Below are 14,912 nucleotides of genomic sequence, written 5' to 3' on the forward strand. Positions count from 1 at the left end.
TCAAAGAAACCATGGCAAAACCCCCATATTTCACCTACGTGAATCGCTTGGGTCTTATGCCTAGTTAAGCCTAGAAGTCTCTTTTATGATGAATAAGACTAAATACGTTAGTCTTAAATCCTTGTTATAAATCTTATCCTTGTAAATATTTGAATTGAGAAATAAAATGATTTCAAGTTTTACTTTTATATCATGAGCATAATGTAAAGTGTAAGTCTTGTGATCCTAAATTTAGTCTATAATGACGGCCAGGACCCGTCTTCTCTCCCCAATGTGCTATACACAAACACCCAGGAGAAGAAGCTCCTACTCAAAAAGATACAACCTCTCTCCTTTAAATGGGAAGGCTAAAAAATTGAGAAGGATGCTGAAGTATGGATTGAAGCAATGGACGATTACTTCTCAGCCCAGTACTACAGCTGCAAACCAATCCATGCTTGCATGGTTTCGCCTCACTTGGGACGCTAAGCTCTAGTGGAAGCAATGGTGCCACGAATAAGGAAGTCACCGAACACTCCCAAACGTGGGATGACATCAAACAAACTATGAAGGCGCGGTATCTTTCCCCATCTCATGAGTCTATCAAGATGAATGACTTCTTTAGCCTCAAGAAGCTTAACTTGACTCTAGAGCAGTACTACTCTAAGTTCATCACTCTTCGAAAGTATGCCCCACCCATGACTACCTCCTAGCAGCAGCAGCAGTAGAGCAGGTGGTGGTCCCATGACTACCTCCTAGCAGTAGTAGAGCAGGTGGTGGTCCCACTTCTGCCAAGGCTTGAATGAACCTTTGGATTCCCGCCCCGAAGCAATGACGCTGAGTACATTGCAAGATGCTCTCATACAAGCCAAACCTCTTGTGAAGGAGATGAGGTCTGGCAAAGCTAGGCCGCAGAAGATATCTTACCTTGAATCAAACCCTAAGGACCAGTCTTACAAGAAGCCCCATCCAAATGCCCCCAACTACAACTGAGGTTGGCCAACCAACCTCTTTGTTCCCCACACATATATTGCTTCTACTAGAGAGGCCCTTATGTGTTTCCATTTACAATGAGCCTGGACACTTTAAAGCCAATTGCCCCAAGCTTGCAACATCTCTTCCTCGAGACGTGGAACCCCCATTTTCCAAGGTACAACATGGCAGTTGCCCATGCATGTGCTATAAATGAAGAACCAACTTTGGAAATGGTCAGAGAAGAGCATGCCACCATCCATGTGGTGGTAGAGCATCAAGGTCCTAACCAAAAATTTAGTGTTATTCAAACCCTAGTTGCTCATCATGGTAAGCCATTCTAGCTTTTGATTGATTGTGGCAGTACCCATTTATTTCTTTCTCCAAGGTGTTTATAAAAATTAAACTTGGATCAAAAACCAACTAGGAAAATGGTTGTAAAGCTAGCTAGTGGTGGGAAGGAAGTAATATCTCACCACTCCATAGGAAACCTTGATTTTGAATTAGGTAGTGAACAAACTCATGGCCTTTTTAGAGTCCTAACATTAGGCATTTATGATGGGATCCTTGGGATGGACTGGTTAATCACAAACAATGCTAGTATTCACTATAACCAGGGGAGTACCACTTTTAAAAATGAGCACGACCAAGTAGTATTGGTTCAGGGGGGGAAGACAAGTAAACCCAAATCTAGGGTAGTCAAAGAAAAACATCTTCTCAAAGGATCACGTAAGGGACACCAAGTTTTCCTTGTCAAGCTCAATAAAGCTGCTGAACCGAGTAAAGAATAAGAACCTTCTTGGCTCCAAGAATTCTCTGACATCTTTCCTGACAAGCTTACAGGACTACCACTCCCTCGAGAAGTCGACCATGAGATCAAGCTCATTCCTTGTGCTCAACCTGTCTCTAAAAGACCCTATAACATATCTCTCCAAGAAGCCATTGAGCTTTTTATCAAAGATTAATCCTTGGTAGTAGCTGCACCCTTAACTAATCTTCTTAAGAAGGATTGTAAAAGTGTGGTTACCAATCCATCAAGTTAGCTTTGATCAACTCAAAACCATCCTTATCTCAGCACCAGTCCTGAAACTTCCCGATTTCACCATGGAATTTGAGGTGGTTACTGATGCTAGTAGTCTAGCACTTGGTGGTGTCTTAGCCCAAGAAGGAAGGCCAGTGGCTTATACTTCTCACAAGTTGAAGCAATATGAGGCCAGCTATGCCACCCATGATTTGGAACCCTTATCACTTGTTCATTGTCTCAAGTTACGGAGACATTACCTCTTGGGGTGCAAGTTCTAGATTATAACTGACCACAAGAGTCTAAAGTGGATCTTCACCCACCCTAACCTCAAAATGAGGTAGAGAAGATGGGTTGAGATCCTACAAGAATATGACTTTGACATATCAAATTCCACCCTGGGAAGGATAATGTGGTAGGAGATGCACTTAGTCGCAAATCGTTCTTGAGTGCAATTTCTATGCTAAATGACCCCATACTAGTCAAGGTGAAAGAAGTCTTATTTCATGATCATGACTACCAAAGGATGGTGAACCTAGTTGAAGAGCGAGGAACCTCAGAGAAGGAGAAAAATATAATCAAGGGTTACTCCACCCATGATGGGTGCCTCTACTTCAATCACATGCTATGTATTCCTAAGGACCCTTCCCTAAAGAAGTTAATCCTCTATGAAGCTCATCATAGCCCTATCGAGACAGAGCACCCAGGATATGCAAAGACCTTGAATACTCTAAGGAGGAGCTATCATTGGGTAGGCTTGAAAAATGATGTCCTATGATGATTGAAGTAATGTCTCTTATGTCAAAGGATCAAAGCTGAAAGACTCAAGATGCTTGGAAAGCTTCAACATTAGTATGGATTTTATCACAAGTCTTCCCATTGTACAGCGAAGATATGATTCTGTTTTTATAGTGGTGGACTTTCTCACCAAAGTATCTCATCTTATGTTGGCAAAGATCACTTTCAAAGCTTATAATGTTACCCGGTTAATCATCAAGGAGGTCTTCAAGCTTCATGGAATTGGGACTCCGATTTCACTTCAAAGTTCTAGAAGTCCTTATTTCACTCCTTGGGTACTCAACTTCGCTTCAGTATAGCTTACCATCCAGAGACTAATGGCTAGACCGAGAGAGTAACCAAGTAATTGAAGATATTCTCAGAGCATATTGCGGGCAGGAGCCAAGAAGATGAATTCAATACCTTTCTCAAGTAGAATTTGCCTATAATACATCTTATCACTAGAGCATAGGGATGTCACCATTTAAGGAACTCTATGGGAAGGAATGCTTGTCTCCTCTAAATTTCTCTGATCCAACCTTAAGAGTTGAAGCCTCCAGAAAAATGCTTCAGGCAGACCAAAGCTATCCAAAAAGATATTAAAGTTGCTCAAGATCGACAAAAACATTCTTTGCAGCAGCCGTCAGACGTTATCGAGATCCGCACCCCAAAAAAGGAGTCTCCACCCCAAAGGATGCCTCCTTGGGAAGTGTACATCAAAGGACCTTACCCTGGACCGTACACATACCAAGGTACTCATACAAACAACTCCACACAGACCAAAGACCGATCCCCCTAACGTAAGGTCTTCCTTGGATGCCACATGGACACTCGTGCGGCCAATACCCTAAAAGGCCCATGCGTACCCCACCTTTAACCCACTTACAGACACCACCCATTCCATAAGCTCATGCAGCCGTACACTCGCTTTCCCACACATGCAACCACAGGCATGGGTGCTCACGACTACACAAAGATCAGCCACACATGCAATGTCAGCTCGAGCTCCTCATGCACCACAGACCGGCACACTGTCACATACACCATCCTTTTCATCCCCCTTTTTGCTCTCTCCTTACCTGTACTGAAAAGATGTAGGGAGGAAGAGAGCTTGAGCTCTTGCAAGCACACACACTCACACAAACCCTAGAAGAGAACACACAAGATGAGAGGCTGAAAATCTATTGTTCTTCTTCTTCTCAACAAAAGAGGTCTACCAAAAGATAAGGGAAATACAACATAAGTGCTAAAGTACTATGTGCATGCAGTCCATAATGTGAACACGCTAAGTGAGTGAGCTGGCAAGATACTTAAGTATGCCATAACTCGATGGTGGACTAGTAGTAGCTAGTGTAGTCTAGCTATAAAATCACTGGTGAAGATCTATCATGTCAGCATTCTACCAAACACGCTAGTGATGTAAGTGGTAGAAACGGTCACCAAGGAATATCATAAGTGTCAGCTCATGTTGAGCTTGACATCTCAACATTCCCAATCAAGCTTAACTCCATCTCTAGGACTCCAAGCATAGTCCGGAATCTATGAAGCTTCTCTTCTCTCAAGGCTTTCGTGAAAATGTCAGCTGACATACACGAGATCAATGTCTCTTGCTAAGACCCTCTCTCTGATGAAGTGATAGTGGACCTCTATGTGTTTGGTCCGCGCATGAAAAATGGGGTTCCTTGCTAACTGTATACTGCTAAGGTTATCATAATAGATGATAACATGTCTGTCAACCTGCAGCCCCAAATCACCAAGTAGCTTACACAACCAAGCTACCTCACATGCTACCATTGCAGCACCCCTATACTCTGCCTCTGTACTCGACATGCTACCATTGTAGTACCCTTATACTCTACTTCATAGGCTACCATTGCAGCACCCCTATACTTTGCCTCTGTACTCAACAAGGTAACTACTGTGGTTGCTTCCTACTACTCCATGTCGCAGCACCACTCCCATGCCATTTGAATCTAATGGCATAGAAATTAGTTTACAACCAGCCATACATATTTGGACAACATGTCTAATGCATACTACCTCTATGTGACAGCCATATACCCTTGGCCATCCTAATAATCTCAATGCCAAGAAAGTATCTCAGCTCACCCAAATCCTTCATGCCAAATTTTTGCTTGAGGAGACATTTCACACTCTCAACTTACTCTCCACATCCACCCCTAATAATCAAGTCATTCACATAGATTGTGATGACCACAAGGCCCTTATCACTCTTCCGCACATAGAGTGAATGATCAACATCTGCCACATGAAACCCAATGGTGATAAGATATTATGCTATATTATCATGCCATGCTCTTGGTGCCTATTTCAAGCCATATTGCATACAAAATCAGGGTGACCCACATCTTCATAACATGGTGTGGCTGATCCATATACACTTCTTCTTGTTGCAATTCACCATGCGAGAACACATTCTTAACATCCATTTGATGTAAAACCCATCCTTTTGATGCAGCCACCACAATAACAACTCTCACAGTTGCAATCTTGGCAACGGGACTGAATGTCTTCTCATAATCAATACCATAAGTTTGAGCATAAGCTTTGGAAACCAATCTTGCTTTCTACCTACTAATACTTCCATCTGAGTTATGCTTTATTTTGCACACCCACTTGCATCCAATAGCCTTCTTTTCCTCAGGCAATGGTACCAAGTCCCAAATCTCATTTACATCCAATGTAGCCATTTCTTCACCCATGGCTTTCTCCCAATCTACATTTCCAATAGCTTCTTGAAGACGTGGGTTCAACATCTTGCACAACTTTGCCCATATATGCATAATGATGAGCCACATAACCATCATATTTCAATGTGTCAATAGGTTTTCTAAATCTCCCTAACCTATGTTATCCATGATCACTACTTGACATTTCTATAACTTATACTAGGTGTTCTAATAGCTCATCATCAAGGCTCTTCTCCAAGCCACTAGACTCTCCATCAACATAAGAATGTGCTGCAAAAATGTTGGGCATACCAAGAGGCTCACCAACCTTCTCTTTGCCTTTACATGATGTACCAATTGTATTTTCAGGACTGGTATTTTGACGCAACCTACCACTCCATGGTCTATCAACAAACCCAACACAAGAGGACTCTCCAGGTCCACTCAATGATTGTGATTGTTGACTTGCATTCTGTGCAATCACATTTCTAGTTGCATCAACCTCAATGGCATCTTTTCTAGCAGCATACTAGCTACTCATTTCATCAAACACATCTTTGCTTACCCTCAACTCATGTGTAGTAGGGTTTTAGCATCTATATCCCTTTTGATCAAGGGAATATCCAATAAACACACATTTTTCTACCTTTGGATCTAGCTTCATATGCGACTCATCTGGCCCATGCACATAGGCAATGCATCTAAAAACTTTCAAGTGAGACAAATCAAGTTTCTTGCTAGTGAATTTCTCCTCTCGCATTACATCATGTATGGCTACAGTAGGAGTCCTATTCACGATATTAACTGTTGTAGAAATAGCTTCAACCCAATAGCTATGTGGCATATACTTCTCTATCATTAATGCTCGTGCTATCTCTACAATGTGCCTATTTTTTCACTCAGCAACTCCATTTTGCTGTGGAGTGTATCTACATGTAAACTATCTCTGAATGCCATTCTTCCACAAAAAATCAAAAAACGCATTGGAGACGTACTCTCCCCCTCCATTTGAACTTTACATGCTTTCCTGTTTGTCTGCTTTTTAGCCATCACTTTGAAATTCTAAAAATGAGTGAAAACTTCACTGTTCTCCTTTATGAAATACACCCATACTTTTCTCATATGATCATCAATGAGTGTTATGTAATACCTATAACCACCCATAGACGTAGTTTTGCAAGACCCCATACATCTGAATGCACAACATCTAGTACATTCCTGATCACATTTCTATCATGTGGAAATACATGCTTTGTCTGTTTTTCAAATTGACATGCTTCACATACATTCTGCATACCATCAATCTTAAACTTCGGTAGCCCTATCATGATTTTTTAGTCTGCATAGACTTTATTCTTTGCACATTTACTTGCCCAATTCTCTTATGCCAAATGTTTGTATCTGCAACAACTCTTGAACATTGTGCAAACATTGCAGCTTTCGCTTCAAGTATATTTACATCTAGTGTAAACATTCTACCCACTCTATTGCCTTTTGCGACCATTCTAGGAATCAAGGATCATTAGGAAAATTATGAGCTCATTTTGGGGCCCTCTATAAGGAGTTTCATGCTTTTTCTCTCTCTAAAAAATGGGACCATGGTGAGCCCTATCAATCTTATACGGAACCCCTCCATGTGACTTATCATTGAGAAGCTTATGATGATGAGTAGATCTTAAATATACAATATTCGACAACTTTCAAGTAATAATGCTCAAGATACACCACAAACAAGATTTAAGATGGCAAAATGTAACGTTATATGCCACATAATCACTTTTGAAACCACTTTTTGGGGAGCTTCACTCTTTCACACTTTCGTGCTTGAATGTGTTGAATTTAACTCAAAGGGTTAAAATATATAGAGTTCAAAGCATAATGTAATCATCATCAATGTGGGTTATATTTTGTAGTTTTGTAGCAAAACCATGTTATATGGCTATGCCCAAACCTTGATGATTTGGCAACAATAGCTTCCTAATAATTCCCAAAGCTCAAAATCTTGAATCTTAAATCTCACCAAACTAACACACCTGGCATCAGTCATGGCATCTCAAGCTTTGTCTCACCCAAGCTTATTACTTACAATGGCTCTAGCTATAGATCCACTGGAGTGGACTTTTTCGGAGCAGCCAACTAATGTAAGTAGAGACCCTACCCACACCGCCAGAAAAACTAGGGAGGCTTATCCAACACATACTCTTCTAACCATTGTCCCAAGGGAAGATCAGGATCTAGATCTAACTCAAATATGTCCACCATGTTTAGGACTCCAACTAGTTTCCTAGTGGTTTTGTACTTTTTCCTTCTAGCCCCAAACAACGGGCAGATCCCAGTTCTCTTATCCTAGGGTATTCCTTGCCACTCCTCTGATGGAGTGGAAAAAGTAATATCCAAGGGTATTCCATGACAATACTTTAATGGAGTGGCAAGGAATATTCCTTGCCACTCCTCTGATGAAGACTCATACCATGAGAGATAGTTAACTCCTCTAAAGAGAGCTTCTCGTTCTGTGCATCAACGAGGGTAGTATCATGCAAGATGGCTCCACTTGAGTATAAAGAGAATGTGGGGGAGAGGGCGAGCTTGAGTTTCTTGTTGCAAGAAAACACACACATGCACACAAGAGAGAGATGGATAGCTAAATTTTCTTCAATATTCTTCTCTTCTCCATAACCATCAACATAGAGTCTATAGGAGTACATACTATAAGAAAAAATACTCTCCTACCATAACATATATAATGATCGGTCCATAGAACCCAACTATATGAGCTGGTGCTATAACTATGTCATACTCTAATAATCTTAATATGGGTGTCACATAGCCTATCATCCACTAGTGACATGTCACCATAATATCACCAACCATGACATTGGCATATATTAATCTTCTTAGCTCCTAGCAGGCTGATAAAGGTCAAAGATGGAGAAGATGATTGTGAATTTTGTGAAGAAGCAACCAAGTGGACATAATACCCTTGCTTAATTTGTTTTGATACAACCTTGCAATATAAAATACAACTTTATAAAAAAAATAGATGTAACAAAGTTTAAAGGTTAAATTTTAATTAATGTGCTTTTTATTGATAGTTAGAATCATGAATTTATCTAATGAAGATGCAAATGAATATAATCAGACATGCATAGATTACAAAGTAGTAGAATCATCACAACCAATTACACGAAAAAGCTTATGAACAAAGAACTGTCTAGGAAAATATATTGAAAGTGAAACAACAAATTAGAAGGGAAAGAAATGCCATATGTCAATAAGATCACAAGTAATTAAAGATTTGATAGATCAAGGCCTTTCAAATATGATATCAGTTAATGATGGAATCATGAATATTATGGGAAGAAGTATAGGAAGAAGGATTGTCCTACCATCATCTTTTCTAAGAGGCCCTAGGTTTAGGTATCAACTTTATCAAGACTCAATGGCTACAGTCAGAAACATAGGAAAACCAGACATATTCATTACATTCACACGTAATTCTAAATGGACAGAAATATCAGAAGCATTGTTACTTGGACAAAATGCAAATGATCGTCCAGATCTCATAGCACGTGTATTTTTTGAGAAGCATAATGATTTAATAAAGTCCATAAAGAATGATAACTTATTTGGTAAAGTAATTGGTCATGTCTTAGTGATTGAGTTTCAAAAAAGAGGCTTACCTCATTCTCATATATTGTTGATCTTGGAAAAGCAATACAAGCCAACAAATGTAAATGATTATGATAAGCAGGTATGCACATGAATACCAAATAAAGAGATGTATCCAGAGTTACATCATAACATTACACAATTCAACATCCATGGACCATGTGGATCCGTTAAACCTTCACCACCATGCATGTCAGAAGGCAAATGTACTTACCATTATCCACGAAAAATTATCAGAATCAACAGTGGTTGATGAAGATGGTTTTTCAATTTATATGAGACGTAATGATGGACAAAAAATTTAAGTAAAAGAAGGTTTCCTGGATAATTGTTGGGTTGTACCTTACAACCCATATTTGTCATTGAAATATAAAGCACACATAAATATAGAAGTATGTTCTACCATCACAGCAATGAAATACTTATATAAGTATGTGTATAAAGGAGATGACAGAGGCACAGTAAGGTTTCAAGCAAAAAATCAAAACAGTTTGTTGAGGATGTAAATCTTTTGAACACTTACAGACATATAATAATCATATATATCCTTCTTTTAAAGCTGCATGTATAGCAAGAGGTTTATTAGAAAGTGATCAAGAATGGAATATCTGCATGCAAGAAGCAACCTTTCATCAAAGTGGAACACAATTGAGATATCTATTTGCAACAATCTTGATCTTTTGTGAGCCAGCAACTCCATGAGATTTATGGGATAGATTTTCAAAAGACATGTCTGAAGATTTCATACATGAAATGCATCAAACAGCAGATAATTTATTGAATATTGAATCACTAGCAAAAAACAAGGCTTTAGAACATATTGAGTGCATATTGCATCAACATGGAAAAAGATTACCAGATTACACATGTATTTAAACTATTGTTATCCTTTTGGTAACAAATAAAATAAAATAATAACAATATATTAAAAAACTAACTAATAAATCTATTCCGTAGGTATACCACCCGTAAGAAACTTAAACAATATGAAAAATATCAATGTTTTATTACAAGAAGAAAGAATATTCAATGTATACCAACAAGTAGAAATTGCTAATGAAATGGAATCAACCTTAAACGAATCCTAAATTATTGCATACAATCAAATATTAGAGGCAGTTTATATAGAGAATCCAGTTGCATTTTTTATTAATGGCCACAGAGGTTCAGGAAAAACATTTTTATATAATTGTTTGCTCAGTCGAATAAGAAGCAATAATCAAATAGCACTTGCATGTGCATCTTCAAGCATCAAACCCCTATTATTATAAAAAATAAGAAATATATCATATGCAAAAAATACATTTAATATATTATACATTAAAATAACAAATGGTAATAAATGTTATCGACATCTTTAGGTATTGCTTCTCTATTACTATGGATCCAATGGTCGAACAACTCATTCAAGATTTAAAATACCATTACAAGTACTTGCAATATAGCAACAAATAGTCATTTGGTGGCTGTGAACTTCTCAAAATTAATAATATGGGATGAAGCTTCCATGACACACAGATATACTTTTGAGGCACTAGATTGAACACTAAAGGATATAATGTCAAGCAATCACATTTTTGGAGGAAAGGGTATGCTTTTGGGAGGAGACTTTAGACAAATCTTACCAGTAATTCCAAAAGGAACCCGTGAAGATATAGTTAATGCATCTTTATGTCACTCCAAACATTGGAGAACAATAACACTATTGAAACTATCACAAAACATGCGAGTTTTTCATAATTCTCACAACAATGACAATCAAGCCTTTCATTAAATGGATCCTTGAAATTGGTAATGGAGAACATAGAGGAAGTACTGAACAACCAATAATAATTCTTGACAAAATGTTCTTACAAGATAACACAATAAATGAAATAGTTCATTGGCTAAATAAAGATATAACCAATGATATAGAATTTTCAGCATTTTTCAAAGATTGAGCTATCCTAGTACCAACAAATATAGAAGTTAACAAAATCAATAGTATAGCAATTAAATCAATGCACGGAGAAAAACATGAATATCTTAGTGCAGATTCAATAGCAAAAGAAGGAAAAATTATCTCTTATATACAATTGAGTATCTCAACAGTCTAAATCTTGCTGGAGGATACCCAAGTCATCATTTATGCCTAAAAAGAAATGCACCAATCATTTTACTCAAAAATTTAAATCCAAAAAAAGGACTTTGTAGTGGAACAAGACTAATATGCAAAGAATTTTATAGCAGAGTAATAGAGGCAGAGATAATCACAAGTAAACACATTGAATAAGAATAACTATATATATCTATGATTTAATGTTTTCATAAAAAACAAAAAATAACACCAAATAATATATTTTCAGGAACAAATATTAGAGAAAGAGTTTTCATACCAAGAATAACTTTCATATCAAAATTGATAGAACTTCCATTTGAAATGAGAAGAAGACAATTTCCAATAAAATTGGCATTCTATATGACAATAAACAAATCACAAGGTCAAACATTGTCAAACCTAGGATTATATCTATCAACTCCCGTCTTCACTCATGGACAATTATATGTTGCATTATCTCGAGTAAAATCATCAGTCACTTAAAGATTTTCTTAAAAGAAGAATGCACAAAGACAAAAACAAACAATCTCAAAGAAAATACAACAAAAAATGTAGTATATAAGAAAATCTTGGATATGACAAGATAAAGAATAAAAAGGTAAAAGTAACAATATATAAAAATAAAAGAATATATATATAATAAATTTATTATTTGTTAAACCTCACATTAACATTGCTTTTAAATTTTAAATTACGAATTATGGGAAAACAATTCTACATTACAACAAACTCAAGTTGCTCAATAGAGGATAAACATTTTAATTTTAAAGTATAAAAAAATTTAAACTAATAAAGCTTTTTTTTCAAACGTGGATCCGTATTCTTGGGGTGCTCCAATATCAGCAAATTTAATTGGAAAGCTACTAAAATATGCAAGCGAATACAGGTTTTAAAATATCATAAATACATTAAAATTTTAATTATAAATTTATTTAAAATATTTATTTCATCTATTTTGTAAATTTGTACCAATTTAAGGAAAGAATTTATGCAAAACTATTTTTTTCCAAAGCCACTTTAAAAAGAAATATATCTGCCATGCGGATAAAATTTCCTAAAAACAAAAAGAAATTGAAAATGGACCTCTACAGATAAAAATTTCTTTTTTGGAAATTAAAAAACCAACAAAAATAAATAATGTCATAGTACATGCAAATGCAGAATATTACAAAAACATATTTACACCAAATAAACCATACATTTAATAAATGAAAATAAATTTTTAAAAATTTGTTTTGAATAAAATAATTTTAAGCATAAAATAAAAATAAAAATAATTGCGGGCTTGTTTCTGTTGTGTAGCAGCGGCTAGAGTTCACATGGGCAGCCGGCAGCGCTCATATGGAGGTTGCTACCTCCACTAGTGACGCAGATAAACCAGCTCTGGGGAGAAGCTGCCGTCGACTGGATCCTCCGCTTATACGCAAACCTAAGGTTGTGAGGCATTTGCGTCCATGTGGATGGCTAAATGGTGAGAGCGCCATTGGCGTACACGGTGTCGGAATTGAGTCACAAAATGGCATAGATAGAGGGAGTCACACACACACACACACACACACACACACATACACACACATTCAACCCCTTTATCCCTCTAATCCATTGGGTTACTGCCGTAAAGCTCTCAAAACGGGGCTACTTAACGCTTTTCTGATGTAGTAGTATGCTGAACGGTACTTCTGTTTACGTTTGTGAATCTTGGGTGAGTCCTAAGGTACACAAAAATTAGCATACACCCTCGCAATGACATAGGTTTTGCACAGACTAATTCAGGCTTGAAATTGGAATGGCATTTCATCAAAGAGTAGACTGGTGTCTTATGAACAAGCAGCCGGAGCAATAATGACAATGCGATATTTAACTAATGCTACTACAAAAGGTACTAAGAGCCTTTATTGTAGGTTATGTCGAAGCTACTTAGAAGAGCCAATAGGTGATTATATTTTAAAAAAATGACAAAAAGGAGAGTAAGTACCTACTAATTATTATTAAAAATTACGATCGAGTGAGAAAAATGCTAAGCTCCTGGCCTGGGGTTCCGTCGGGGTTGATCATGTGGAGGGCTTCGGAGTCAGCAGAGCCGACCACTCTTTCGTAGGTGGCTCGCATGTAGATGAGCTCATCGTCCTCCTTGCCCTCCTCTGCAGGAATTACACCGGCTCCTGTAGACACAGACTGCATCAAGCTCATGAGGTTGGCTATGGCGGAATCACTGTCTGACTTCTGCACCTTCTTCACAGCAAACCCTACCTTCCTCCCATTGCAATACATGCTCCACACGGGCTCTGATAACAGAGGGGGCAGCTCCTCCTCTTCGATTGCCTTGTTCTTCTCACATTCTAGGGTGATTCTCAGCAACCCGGAATGCATCTCTTTCACCAACACATGGGTGGGTGTGGCCAACTCCAAGAGCAGAAATGGGGGGCTTGAAGGGTCCTCTTGCACACAGAAATTCACTCTGCCTTTTCTTTGGCCGAAGATGGTGCCTGTGACTGTGGAGCTTAAGAGAAAGAGTGGCCTGGCTATGGAATTGGTTGTGCTTTGGCACCCACAGCAAGGGATCATCATGCCAAAGATGGCCCTCAGAGAGGGCCACCAATTAAACTCCCTCTCATAGTTGCAAGCTCTACTTGACTGTTGTTCATCTCCGTTAAAATCCACCATTGTTGTATGCAATTCTATGTCACTAAACTTCACATTTATGATTATCCAAGCTTCTCTTACACTATGGATTGTCTCCGTAAGCAGGTATGAGACTACTGAACTTTGGCTTGTCCAAGAAAGTAAATGAACAGAATGTGAGGTTGCTGGTTGTGCATGATCTCTCTACTGGCTTTGTTAGATACCCCCCCCCCCCCCCCCCCGTCTGCGTATGCCAGATCTGGTTGGTGTACTAGCTATTCTGCGCCAAAAAAAAATAAATCCACCTTCTTTTCTTCGAAAACATACCCACCACAGAAACACATGCGGCTACAATCTGACTCGCCTATGACTGAGCTGCTATGCACGCCCTTTTTTGCGCGTGCAAATGTGCGACAAACCACGCAAATTTTCACATTGAATTTACACACAAGACAGGCTCAGACCATGAGCCCATGCTGCATGCCCCCATGATGACGGACAAAGCTGTGGGGGACCGAGTCGTCGTGACTCGTCCTCCTTGGAAGATTCAAATATGTCTCTCCCTCTCCCCCCCTCTCTCTCTCTCTATATATATATATATAAGAAGAAGAATATATTCATTTGGCATCATTGTACTCGCTAAGTCACTTCACATGACCGATTATTACTGTCTAGGCTTTCTTGCTTTTCCTTTGATGTCTCCTTCTAAAGTTATAAAAAAAGGAATCAAAGACTTCGGCCCCAAGCAAGGCATGGAGCACCATTTTCCGAATCCAAACTTCTTTCTTAGTAATCTCAAATGCATTCAAGAAAGCCAAATAAAAATCAAGTGTCAATGTGTCCCCAAACGTGGGAAGAGATAGTCCTAACAATTAGACTCATGGTTGAAGGTACCATTAACGCTACTAGTGGCATGGCTCATCTCCAACGGGGGTAGGATGATACACCATTCTCTCTCTCTCTCTCTCTCTTTGTGTGTGTGTGCGCGCCTTGTAGTCCTCCCCCCCTCTCTCTTTCTCGCTCCCCTTTAGCATTATGTATATATGTATGTATGTACATACATACATACATACATGCATATATA

The 14,912-nt window shown here is 38.4% G+C and overlaps 1 pseudogene; it reads right to left on the minus strand.

Moving 5' to 3' along the window:
• Positions 1-12,974: 12,974 nt before the first annotated feature.
• LOC147622390 (protein MIZU-KUSSEI 1 pseudogene) lies at positions 12,975-14,364 on the minus strand (annotated as a pseudogene).
• Between the last annotated feature and the right edge of the window lie 548 nt (positions 14,365-14,912).

The sequence above is a fragment of the Cibotium barometz genome, chromosome 28 (genome assembly GCF_041138505.1).
Source record: "Cibotium barometz isolate CiBa-2024 chromosome 28, ASM4113850v1, whole genome shotgun sequence".
Lineage (NCBI taxonomy): Eukaryota > Viridiplantae > Streptophyta > Polypodiopsida > Cyatheales > Cibotiaceae > Cibotium > Cibotium barometz.